General features: G+C 46.2%; 1 pseudogene; it reads left to right on the top strand.

Annotated features, from left to right (window-relative positions):
- The first annotated feature begins 1,462 nt into the window (after positions 1-1,462).
- Positions 1,463-13,347, top strand: part of LOC101178783 — a 38,266-nt pseudogene continuing 26,381 nt past the window's right edge.

Consider the following 13,347-nt stretch of genomic DNA (forward strand, 5'->3'; position numbering starts at 1 on the left):
CTCTCCTGGCTCAGGCCCTCATTGTCATCCACCTCGTCTATTGCAAGAACCTCTTAACTGGCCTTCTGCCTCCAGTCTTTTCCCTCCAGCATTTACTTCTCCCTACCACTGCCAGGTGAATCCTCCTTAAGCATAAGACTGGTTTTATCAGTTACTGGCTCAAAAAGTCACCTCAACTTTCTCTGCTGTATCTGTTATTAGTCCTATACACTACCTAAAGTGACTGTCATTTTTCAGTTGTTTTCCTGTCTTTACCATATCTTCCTGCCTTTTCCTTTATGCTCATTTCTGCTTTCTTTCCCTGAATCTTTGCTCACTTTCCTCTTTTTCGAACTCTGTTATCCCTAAAAACTTAAATTTGACCTCCATGAAGCTATTTTCTGGTTTCCATCCACCTTCAGCCAAAAGAGCATTAAAGAGCCAAAAGAGATCGCACCACTGCACTCTAGCCTGGGCAACAGAGCAAGCGTGTCTCAAAAAATGTTTTCCAAATCCTTCATTGTAATATTTATTTATTTATTTACTTTTGAGATAGGCTCACTCCGCTGTGGTGCAATCTCAGATCACTGCAACCTCTGCCTCCCAGGTTCAAGCGATTTTCCCGCCTTAGCCTCCTGAGTAGCTGGGATTACAGGCGAGCACCACCATGCCCAGCTAGTTGTGTTTTTTTTTTGTTTTTTTTTTTTTTTGAGACAGAGTCTCGCTCTCTTGCCCAGGCTGGAGTGCAGTGGCGCAATCTCGGCTCACTGCAAGCTCCGCCTCCCGGGTTCACGCCATTCTCCTGCCTCAGCCTCTCCGAGTAGCTGGGACTACAGGCGCCCGCCACCATGCCCGGCTAATTTTTTGTATTTTTAGTAGAGACGGGGTTTCACCGTGGTCTCGATCTCCTGACCTCGTGATCCGCCCACCTCGGCCTCCCAAAGTGCTGGGATTACAAGCGTGAGCCACCGCGCCCGGCCTAGCTAGTTGTGGTTTTTTTTTGTATTTTTAGTAAAGATGAGGTTTTGCTGTGTTGGCCAGGCTGGTCTCGAACTCCCGGCCTCAAGTGATGCACCCACCTCAGCCTCCCAAAGTGCTGGGATTGCAGGCGTGAGCTACCATGCCTGGCCTGGAATCAAAATTTTTAAAAGTCTGGGCCAGGGGTGATGACTCACACCTGTAATCCCAGCACCTTGGGAGCCCGAGGCAGTCAGATCACCTGAGGTCGGACGTTCAAGACCAGCCTGACCAACATGGAGAAACCCCATCTCTGCTAAAAATACAAAAGTAGCCAGGTGTGGTGGCGCATGCCTGTAATCCCAGCTACTTGGGAGGCTGAAGCAGAATCACTTGAACCCGGGAGGTGGAGGTTGTGGTGAGCTGAGATTGTACCACTGGTCTCCAGCCTGGGCAATAAGAGAGAAACTCCATCTCAAAAAAAAAGAAAGTCTGGCCAGAAGGCATCTAGAGAGAAAACCCAAGGATGCTGAAGGCAGCAAGACCTGCTTCCCTCTTCTGTTTCTTACAAGAGTCAGTTGTGTTTCTTCAGCACCACAGGAGGAGCGTCGGTAGGTTTGCGCCATCCTAAAATTAGAAGCAAATGGTGCCCTTTGAAAATCACCTCAATGCTAAACAACAGTAATGAGGAACCATGCTCCAGCCTCCCTTTCAAGATGGATTTAATAGTTTGAGGCCTTGCAAGGGCATCAGGATGAGAAAGCTGACCAGGAACAACACTGGTAATTTGGCTTGAGTTGGGGTCCAGGAACCTAGGGCAGCTCTGTGTCTCCACACAGATGAGATGAAGGAATATTCATGTATAATTCAGGAATAGAAAAAGTAAGGGCAGTAGTGAGTAGAGAATGTTGTCCTGATCCCTCAAGTTCTAAGCAATGAAACTTTGTCTTTTGTTGTTGTTGTTGTTGTTGTTTTTGAGACAAGAGTTACATTCTGTTGCCCAGGCTGGAGTGCAGTGGCACAATCTTGGCTCACTGCAACCTCCACCTCCTGGGTTCAAGCGATCCTCCTGCCTCAGCCTCCTGAGTAGCTGGGATTACAGGCACACGCCACCATGCTCAGCTAATTTTTTGTATTTTTAGAGAGAGGGTTTCACCATGTTGGCCTGGCTAGTCTTGAACTCCTGGCCTCAGGTGATCCGCCCACCTCGGCCTCCCAAGGTGCTGAGATTACAGGCGTGAGCCAGTGTGCCCAGCCAAAACTTTGTCTTTATTGGGCCGTATCTCAAAATGGCATGCATTTTCCAACATGTATTCTTAGGAGACATTCCTGGATATCTTCGCGTTCTCACCATTTGATGAGGAAAAAGTAAAACACAGGAAGATCTTTTTGTCCCCAGGCATCCTTAAAATTTATTTTTGGCTGGACATAGTGTCTCATGCCTGTAATCTCAGCACTTTGGGAGGCCGAGGCAGGTGGATCACGAGGTCAGGAGATGGAGACCATCCTGGCCAACGTGGTGAAACCCCGTCTCTACTGAAAATGCAAAAATTAACCAGGCGTGGTGGCACGCACCTGTAGTCCCAGCTACTCGGGAGGCTGAGGCAGAAGAATCGCTTCAACCTCAGAGGCAGAGGTTGCAGTGGGCCGAGATCGCACCACTGCACTCCAGCCTCGGCAACAGAGCAAGACTCTGTCTCAAAAATATATATTTTTAAGCATTTATCTCAAGGCACTGTGAATATTAGCATACTGTAATCAAAGTAGCCACTTTAGAAATGGCAGAAGACAGGGATAGAATACCAGGCATGAGGTTAGTCCTCTTCATCCCAAATGCTTGGCTTCTCTTATTAGTGTAAATGGTTAGTTAGAGATAATTTATTCCTGCTTCTTCCCCCAACCACCAAAGAGAAATTTCCTCTCATCTTTTGAATAAGTGCTAGGGTGGGCAGAATTTTTTAAGTGACCCCTTAAGAATGTCCTACCCTGGCCGGACATGGTGGCTTACGCCTGTAATCCTAGCACTTTGGGAGGCCAAGTTGGGCGGATCACTTGACATCGAGAGGGTTAAGCAGCCTGGCTAACATGGCAAAACCCTGTCTCTACTAAAAGTACAAAAATGAGCTTGGTGTGGTGGTATGCGCCTGTAATACCAGCTACTTAGGAGGCTGAGGTGGGAGAATCGCTTGAACCCAGGAGGCAGAGGTTGCAGTGAGCCAAGACCATGCCACTGCACTCCAGCCTGGGCGACAGAGCGAAACTCTCTCAAAAAAAAAAAAAAAAGTCTTTTGTTTTTAAACATATGCCATACTCTTACTATATCTGTTTTGTTTATGTGAAATAGCTGTGTGGTTTTTTGGTTTTTGGTATTTTGTTTTGCTAGTGTTTTAACAGATGAGAAAACTAAGACTCAGGTTCAAGAATCATGATTTGGACCTGACAGGGTGACACATACCTATAATCTCAGCTACTTGGGAGGCTGAGGCAGAAGGATCTCTTGAGCACAAGATTTCAAGACCAGCCTGGGCAACATCACAAGACCTTGTCTGTTTTTTAAAAAAATGAATGAGGCCGGGCATGGTAGCTCACACCTGTAATCCCAGCACTTTGGGAGGCCAAGGCAGGTGGATCATGAGGTCAGGAGTTCGAGAGCAGCCTGACCAACATGGTGAAACCCCGTCTCTACTAAAAATACAAAAATTAGCTGGGCATGGTGACACACGCCTGTAATCCCAGCTACTCAGGAGGCTGAGGCAGGAGAATCACTTGAACCCGGGAGGCAGAGGTTGCAGTGAGCCGAGATTGCACCACTGCACTCCAGCCTGGGCAACAGAGCAAGACTCTGTCTCAGAAAAAAATAAAAGAATGAAAGAAGGCCGGGCGCGGTGGCTCACGCCTGTAATCCCACCACTTCATGAGGCCGAGGCAGGTGGATCACCTGAGGTCAGGAGTTCAAGACCAGCCTGGCCAACACAGTGATACCCCATCTCTACTAAAAATACAAAAATTAGCTGGGTGTAGTGGCATGCACCTGTAATCCCAGCTACTCAGGAGGCTGAGACAGGAGAATCGCTTGAACCTGGGAGGCAGAGGTTGCAGTGAGCCAAGATTGTGCCACTGCACTTCAGTCTGGGTAACAGAGTGGGACTCTGTCTCAGAAAAAAAAAAAAAAAAAGAATGAAAGAGAAAAGAATCATGACATAGTTTTCTAGGTTATCTAGGTAGGAAGTGATAGAATAGAATAAGAACCCTTGTTCAAAGCTCCTTCCATTATACTATACTGCTTCCTGGGGTCAGGATACCATTGGAGGAGAGGGAAAGACAAAATCTGGACAATTTCTGAAGTTTCTCAGTGAAGGTGATTGATCTGGTTTTTGTTTTTTGGGGGTTTTTTGTTGTTGTTGTTGTTTTTGTTTTTTTTGAGATGGAGTCTCACTCTGTTACCCAGGCTAGAGTGCAGTGGTGCGAACTCGGCTCACTGCAACCTCCGCCTGCTGGGTTCAAGCGATTCTCCTGTCTCAGCCTCCTGAGTAGCTGGGATTACAGCCACATGCCACCATGCCCAGCTAATTTTTGTATTTTTAGTACAGACAGGGTTTCACCATATTGGTCAGGCTGGTCTCGAACTCCTGACCTCAGGTAATCCACCTGCCTCGGCCTCCCAAAGTGGTGGGATTACAGGTGTGAGCCACCGCGCCCAGCCTTAATCTGTTTTTCTTATTATTACTATCCCTGCTCTTATCTTGCAGATAGGTAGCATTTTGCCTACCACTGGGTTCATTCTACCCCACTGCTTATTTTCTGAGTTTATGGGTAGGCTGTTTGGTTGGCTCGGCTCTGTCCCCAAGATAGATATTTTTAACCATAGTGGATTACAGCCTTCCAGGAACTGTGTGGCTGCTTTTACAGAAATGAACTCTGCATATCTTGCTGGGGGATGGTTGGGGTGTGCGTGTATGTGTGTGTGTGCGTGCGCGGGTGTGTGTCAGGATGGTATCTGAGCCTAAACAGACTTGCAACCCCTCTGTATCCCCATGGCTTTTCCACTCCCATCTCCCAACATCTGGAGTAGGGACTTCAAGTTTCCAAAACATAGCTGCAAAGGGTAACAAACAGCTAGCCCATAGCTCACTTAGCAACAGGACAATAGTCAGTAGGGATTTAAGATAGGGAGAAAATGTAGCTCAGGGAAAATGTGTGCAGTACAAAAGACCCATAAATTTTTCAGAAAGCAGCTTGGCCCTGTGAAGTTGACCAGATTGAAAGTCCCAGAATCCTGGGTTCCAGTCACTCATGAATGGCTTTTGGTTAATTCTTCCTGTGCTTCAATTCCTTCTCTTGTGTGAAATGGGTAACACCTTATCTGCCTCCCTGAGATGTCATGGAAATAAGCAAAATTAGGTCTTAAAACTACTTGGAAACTGAAATTGTGAAAATTATCTTTATCTCTGTTGTTTCTTAGTTACCAGTTTACCAGAAGTAACTTAACACTAGGATTCTCTGCCAGTACTAAAATTAGACTACGACTCTGGGCTTTCCTTTTCTCCCTCTTGCTTTTGTTTTTGGGGCGTGGGGGAGACATCTGTGCTGCTGGAGTTAATAATAAACTAAAGACTAAAGAACAACTTCTCCCACTAGAAAATACCATTTTCATCCTACCCACCTGATCAGGCTTTAAAAGAAGGAGCCCAAATCTGCCATGGATTTTGATTATTTGATTCACTTTTGGAAATGTGCCTGAGAAAGCCTAGGGAATGAGAGAGTGGAATAAATGGAATCGGAATGTAGAGAAACCAAGCTCCTGATATTTCCAGCCTCCCTTTCCTGGCCAGATAGGCTTTCTGCCACTAAAATCAAGGTTCTCTGTCACATCACAAAACGGCCTGAAGTTACTGTTAAGTATGCTGACATCTCTGGAGGTGGGAGGTTTGGGTATTGGACACTTTTCCTGCCCAGGGACATGGGAAAAACGAATAGGCAAGGAGAGAATCGATCTTTTTGCAACCTAGAGAGAAAAGGAACAAATTCTTCACCAGGGAAGACTGTGTAAACAGCGCCTTTGGCTGGAGCCATAGGGTTGGGGAAGCAAAGAAAGGGATCTTTGTTCTCTCCTACCCCAGCCAGAGCACAATCGTAGAGCTGGGATTGTTTGCTTTGGCAAAAGACTCCCTGCCTGAAAGAGCTAGGCGTTCCAGAGACTGGTGAGGCCTCTGTTGGGTTTCCCTTACAGAGCTGAAGAGAGGACAACTCTCAGCCTAAATCTTTTACCTAAGGAAGTGAGCTGGGGACTCAGGAGGCCTGAGGCATCTGGGTTATACTTCTCGACCCTGGTTTGCCTCCTTCTCTTCCTACATCCACCTCATTACAGTTAGTTTAATTGGCCTCAGTCCTCCTGCCTTTAAGGGTGCTTTTGGTTCTTGTACCAGTGTTCTATCAAAAAAAAAAAAAATTTTTTTTTCACAGACAGCAAGACAATGCCAGAGCTCCTGGTCTAAGGAACCCAACAGGAAAAGGGGATTTTGAGATCATCTTATCCAGCCTGTGACTTTAGGTGGTATTGCACACGACCCTGACAATTGCAGTCAATCTTTTCAAAAATCTCCGGAGATGTATTTCTTTTCTTGGATAACATTAGTGTCTCACAAATGCAAGATAATATTTATGTAGTGCCGCTTATGCCAGGTGCTTTACAAATGCCATTTTATTTAATCCTCAAAGCCACCCTATGAGGTAGATATAATGACCCCTGCTTTGCAGATTAGGACACTAGGGATTAGCAAGATGAAATAATTTGGCCAAGGTCACATAGATGATATATTAGTTTGCAAGGACTGCTATAACAAAATACCACAAACGGAGTGCCTTTGACAATAGAAAGTTGCCAGGCGCAGTTGATCACCCCTGTAATCCCAGCACTTTGAGTGGCTGAGACAAGCAGATCACCTGAGGTCAGGAGTTCAAGACCAGCCTGACCAACATGGTGAAACCTCATCTCTACTAAAAATACAAGATTAGCCGAGTGTGGTGGCACATGCCTGTAATCCCAGCTGCTCAGGAGGCTGAAGCAAGAGAATTGCTTGAACCCGGGGGACGGAGGTTTCAGTGAGCCAAGATCGCGCCATTGCACTCCATCCTGGACAAGAAGATCGAAACTCCGTCTCGAAAAAAAATTAAAATAGAAAGTTACTAAAATTAGCTGATATGCTCGTGTGCACCTGTAATCCCAGCTACTTGAAAGACTGAGACAGAAAGATCTCCTGAGCCCAGTAGTTTTATGCTGCAGTAAGCGATGACTGTACCACTACACTCCAGCCTGGGTAGCAGAGTCAGATCTTGCCTCTGTAACTAAATAAATAAGTAAATAAATAAATAAAACAATAGAAAGTTACTATCTCACAGTTCTGGAGGCTAGAAGTTCAAGATAAAGGTGTTGGTAGGGTTGGTTTCTTCTGAGGGCTGTGAGGAAAAATATGTTCCATGTTTCTCCCCTAGCTTTCTGTGGTTTGCTGGCAATCTTTAGCATTTTTTGGCTTGTAAGTCTATGCTTTCATCTTCACATGGCATTGTCCCTGTGTGCATATCTGTGTCCAAGTTTCCACTTTTTTTTTTTTTTTTTTTGAGACGGAGTTTTGCTCTGTCGCCTAGGCTGGAGTGCAGTGGCGTGATCTCGGCTCACTGCAACTTCTGCCTCCTGGGTTCAAGCAATTCTCATGCCTCAGCCTCCCGAGTAGCTGGGACTACAGGCACACACCACCACCACGCGAAGCTAATTTTTGTATTTTTTAGTAGAGATGAGGTTTCACCATGTTGGCTAGGCTGGTCTCAAACACCTGACCTCAAGTAATCCGCCCCCCTCGGCGTCCCAAAGTGCTGGGATTACAGGCATGAGCCACCGCGCCAGACCTCTGTTTTTTTTTTTTTCTTTCAGACCTCCGTTTTTTTTTTTTTTTTTCAGACCTCCGCTTTTTATAAAGACACCAGTCATATTGAATTAGGGGCCACCCCTACTGAGTATGACCTCATCTTAACTAATGACATCTGTAATGATCCTATTTCCAAATAAGGTCACATTCCAAAGTACAGGAGGTTAGGACTTCAACATATGTACTTGAGGGGGACACAATGCAACCCCTAACAGGTGGTTGAATCCATCTTGGATCCATCTGACTCCAAAGCCATTTAATACTCTTTCCACTGCACTGTGCTGCCTCGTAAAAATCAGGAAGTTATTCAAAATGTCTTCTGGTTTCCAATATCTTCCTTCTACAATCCAAACTCTATATTGCTGCTAGAGTTATCTTTCTAACATGTGAGTTTCATCAATCACCCTCCTTAATATCTTTTAGTGACTTCCAGTGGCTAAATAGACTTTGAATAAAATCCAGACGTCTTGTGGTGGTAAACAAAGCCTTTCTTTCTTTCTTTTTTTTTTTTTTTTTTTTTTTTTTGAGATGGAGTCTCACTCTGTTGCCCAGGCTGGAGTGCAATGGCGTGATCTCGGCTTACTGCAACCTCCGCCTCCCAGGTTCAAGCAATTCTCCTGCCTCAGCCTCCCCAGTAGCTGGGATTACAGGCGTGCGCCACCAGGCCTGGCTAATTTTTTTTTGTATTTTTAGTAGAGACGGGGTTTCACCATATTGGCCAGGCTGGTCCCGAACTCCTGACCTTGTGATCCTCCCGCCTCAGCCTCCCAAAGTGCTGGGATTACAGGCGTGAGTCGCCACGCCGGGCCAACAAGGCCTTTCCTTCATGCCTATATTTTCAGTCCACTTGCACTCTTTCCTCCCATCCAGTCACCATAAACTCCAATCATACTGGCCTATTTGCAGTTTCTCAAACACATTACGGTTACACACTCCTTCAGGCCTTGCTTTCCTCCATCACTTCTCTCAATCTCTTCCTTTTACAGTTATCCTCATTTTAACTATTCATAACAACCTAAGGCTGAGCTGGATGAGGCGGCCTGTGTCTATAGTCCCAACTACTCAAGAGACTGAGGCAGGAGGAGCACTTGAGCCCAGGGTTCAAGACCAGCCTGGGCAATAAAGTGAGACCCTGTCTCTATTAAAAAATGGAAATATTAGCCGAGAGTGGTGGCACGTACCTGTGGTCCCAACTACTTGAGAGGTTGAGGCAAGAGGATGGCTTGAGCCCGGCAGTTTGAGGCTGCAGTGCCCAGTGGTCACGCCACTACACTACAACCTTTATTTTAAAGACCCTGTCTCCAAAAATAAATAAAAACCCAAGGGTCATCCTGGATTCCTCTACTTCCTTGACTCTCTACATCTACCTCCACTGTCACCACCCTACTCTCAGCCACCATAATCTCTCACTTGTACTGCTGTTACAGCCTCCTAACTGGTCTCCCTGCTTTCATTCTTGCTCACTCCCTAGTAAAGTAATAAAGCAAAATTGTAATTGTTATTCTTCTGAATAAAACCATCAATGGCTTCCCATTGGACTTAGAATAAAATCTGAAGTCCTCACAACATCTACATATATACATATAATTGCATTATCTATCACCATATAACATTATCCCAGACTTAGTGGCTTAAAACAACAAATATTTATGTCACAGTTTCTGTGGGTCAGGAACTCAGGAATGACTTAGGTAGTTGGTTTTGGCTCAAGATTTCTCAAGAGGTTGCAGATAAGATGTCAGACAGAGCAGCAGCCCCAGATGACTCAAGGAATGGGGCTCAAGAATCCAGTTCCAAGATGTCTCATTCATCATTGTTGGCAAGAGGACTGTACCTTACCACATAGGCTTCTCCATAAGGCTAGGTAAGTGACTTCACGGTATGGCACCTGGCTTCCCCCAGGTGTGTGACGCCAGAGGGGGAACGGGGAAAGCTGCAATGTCTATTATGGCCTAGTCTCAGAAGTCAAATACCATCACTTCTGCTGAATTCTGTTTGTTAGAAGCATGTCACTACATAAGAACACCCCACACTCAACAGGAGAGGAATTAGGCTCCACCTGTTGAAGAAAGGAGCGTTAAAGAATTTGTGGACCGGGCCATGCCTGGTGGCTCATACCTGTAACCCCAGCACTTTGGGAGGCTGAGTCTAGGGGATTGCTTCAGCCCAGGAGTTTGAAACCAGCCTAGGCAACATGGTGAAACCCAATCTCTACCAAAAGTACAAAAATTAGCCAGGCATGGTGACCTGCACCTGTGGTCCCAACTAATCAGGAGGCTGAGGCACAAGAATCACTTGAACCCGGGAGGTGGAGTTTACAGTGAGCTGAGATTGAGCCACTGTACTCCAACCTGGGTGACAGAGCGAGACCCTGTCTTGGCGGGGGAAAAAAGGATTTGAGGACACATTTTAAAACCATACTCTGGCCGGTGCAGTGGCTCACACCTGTAATCCCAGCACTTTGGGAGGGCGAGGCAGGTGGATCACCTGAGGTCAGGAATTCGAAACCAACCTGGCCAACATGGTGAAACCCCGTCTCTACTAAAAATACAAAAATTAGCCGAGCGTGGTGGCACGTGCCTGTAGTCCCAGCTACTTGGGAGGCTGAGGCAGGAGAATCGCTTGAACCCAGGAGGCGGAGGCTGCAGTGAGCTGAGATCATGCCACTGCACTCCAGTCTGGGCGACAGAGTGAGACTCTCAAAAATAAAATAAAATGAATAAAAAATAAAAACCATACTCTTGGCTGGGCACAGTGGTGCACACCTGTAATCCCAGCTACTCCAGAAGCTGAGGCAGGAGAATCGCTTAAACCCAGGAGGCGAAGGTTGCAGTTAAGCCGAGATTGCGCTACTGTACTCCACCCTGGGTGAAGTACAGTACTGGGTGACAGAGCAAGACTCCATCTCAAAAAAAAAAAAAAAAGAAGACAACAACAGCAGCAACAAAAAACCGTACTCTTCAAGCTCATTCTTGTTGGTTAAAAAAACAAAAACAAAAAAACTCATTACTACGTGCTGGTTCTTTTAAAATTCAGGTTTATTGGGGAATAACTTACCTAAAGTAAAATTCACTTGTTAAATAATGCGCTACCCACAGACAGGGGAAAGACAAGGGACCCACAAGGCAGCACGAGAAGAGTGGTCCCAGTCGCCATGAATGTCCTTCCCTTGCATGGTTTAGGCCTGGCCCTGCAGAGCATGGCATCACATATTGATCAAAATTCACTATTTTTTAAAAATTAGATTCATGCGGGCTAGGCGTGGTGGCTCACGCCTCTAATCCCAGCATTTTGGGAGGCCTAGGTGGGTAGATCACTTGAGGTCAGGAGCTCAAGACCAGCCTGACCAATATGGTGAAACCTCCTCTCTACTAAAAATACAAAATTAGGTCCAGGCGCAGTGGTTCATGCCTGTAATCCCAGCACTTTGGGAGGCTGAGGTGGGCGGATCACGAGGTCAGGAGATCGAGACCAACCTGGCTAACACAGTGAAACCCTGTCTCTACTAAAAAATACAAAAAAATTAGCCAGGTGTGGTGGCGGGTGCCTGTAGTCCCAGCCACTCGGGAGGCTGAGGAAGCAGAACGGCATGAACCCGGGAGGCGGAGCTTGCAGTGAGCCGAGATTGTGCCACTGCACTCCAGCCTGGGCAACAGAGCGAGACTTCATCTCAAAAAAAAAAAAAAAAATTAGCCAGGTATGGTGGCATTTGCCTGTAATCCCAGCTGCTCGGGAGGCTGAGGCAGGAGAATCTCTTGAACCTGGGAGGTGGAGACTGCAGTGAGCCAAGATCTCAACACTGCACTCCAGCCCATCAGATCTCATGAGACTTACTCACTATCACGAGAATAGCACGGGAAAGACCAGTCCCCACAACAGGTGGGAATTCTGGGAGGTACTGAGATTTGGGTGAGGACACACACAGCCAAACCATATCAATGCTTTTGAGATTCATCCATGTAGGTACATGTACTATTCCTTTTTATTAACGAATAGTATTTGACTATAGGATGTGCTATAATTTTTTACCCATTCACCAGATTATCTACAATTAAGTGGTTTCCAGTTGGGGCCTATGAGCATTTCTTTTTTTTTTTTTTTTTGAGACGGAGTTTCGCTCTTGTTGCCCAGGCTGGAGTGCAAAGGCACGATCTTGGCTCACCCCAACCTCCACCTCCCGGGTACAACGGATTCTCCTGCTTAAGCCTCTCGAGTACCTGGGACTACAGGCATGCACCACCACACCCAGCTAATTTTGTATCTTTAGTAGAGACAGGGTTTCTCCATGTTGATCAGGCTGGTCTCGAACTCCCGACCTCAGGTGATCTGCCTGCCTCGGTCTCCCAAAGTGCTGCGATCACAGGTGTGAGCTATCACACCCAGCTGCTGCTGAGCATTTCTATACAGTTCTTTGCATAAATATATGTTTTTCTTTCACTTGCGTAAACACGTAGGAGTGGGATTTCCAGGTTATTTGGTTAGCGTAGGTGTAACTTTATAAGAAACTGCCAAACTGTTTTCCAATGGAAGTACATCATTTTGTATTCCACCAACAATGTATGAGAGTTCCAGTTGCTCCTTGTCCTCCCCAGCGCTGTGTACTGTCTGTAATTTTTATTTGTTTATTTATAACCTGTTTATAAGTTTCCAAAGTCTTTGTTTTAATTTGTTTTCTTTTTTATTTCTTTTCTTTTCTTTCTTTTTTTTTTTGAGACGGGATCTCGCTCTGTTGCCCAGGCTGGAGTGTGGTAGCATGATCACAGCTCATTGCAGCCTTAACCTCCCAGGCTCAAGTGATCCTCCCACTTCAGCCTCCCAAAAACTCTTTTTTAAAATGTCTTTTTAGGCCGGGCACGGTGGCAGGTGCCTGTAGTCCCAGCTACTCGGGAGGCGAAGCTTGCAGTGAGCCGAGATCGAGCCACTGCACTCCAGCCTGGGCGACAGAGCGAGACTCTATCTCAAAAAAAATAAATAAATAAAGTCTTTTTTATATATAAAAACAGAAAATATAGGAAGAGGTCTCCCTATGTTGCCCAGGCTGGTCTCAAACCCATGGGCTCAAGTCATCCTCCCACCTCAGTCTCCCAAAGTGTTGGGATTGCAGGTGAGAGCCACCACACCCAGCCTGTATATATATATATATATATTTTTTTTTTTTTTTTTTTTTTTTGAGACGGAGTGTCACTCTGTCACCCAGGCTGGAGTGCAGTGGCGCAATCTCGGCTCACTGCAAGCTCCGCCTCCTGGGTTCACGCCATTCTCCTGCCTCAGCCTCTCCGAGTAGCTGGGACTACAGGCACCCGCCACCACGCCCAGCTAATTTTTTGTATTTTTAGTAGAGACGGGGTTTCACCGTGTTAGCCAGGATGGTCTCGATCTCCTGACGTCGTGATCCGCCCGCCTCGGCCTCCCAAAGTGCTGGGATTACAAGCGTGAGCCACCGCGCCTGGCCATATTTTTTTTTTTTTAGACGGAGTCTCTCTCTGTC

The sequence above is a fragment of the Nomascus leucogenys genome, chromosome 11 (assembly GCF_006542625.1).
Source record: "Nomascus leucogenys isolate Asia chromosome 11, Asia_NLE_v1, whole genome shotgun sequence".
Taxonomy (NCBI): domain Eukaryota; kingdom Metazoa; phylum Chordata; class Mammalia; order Primates; family Hylobatidae; genus Nomascus; species Nomascus leucogenys.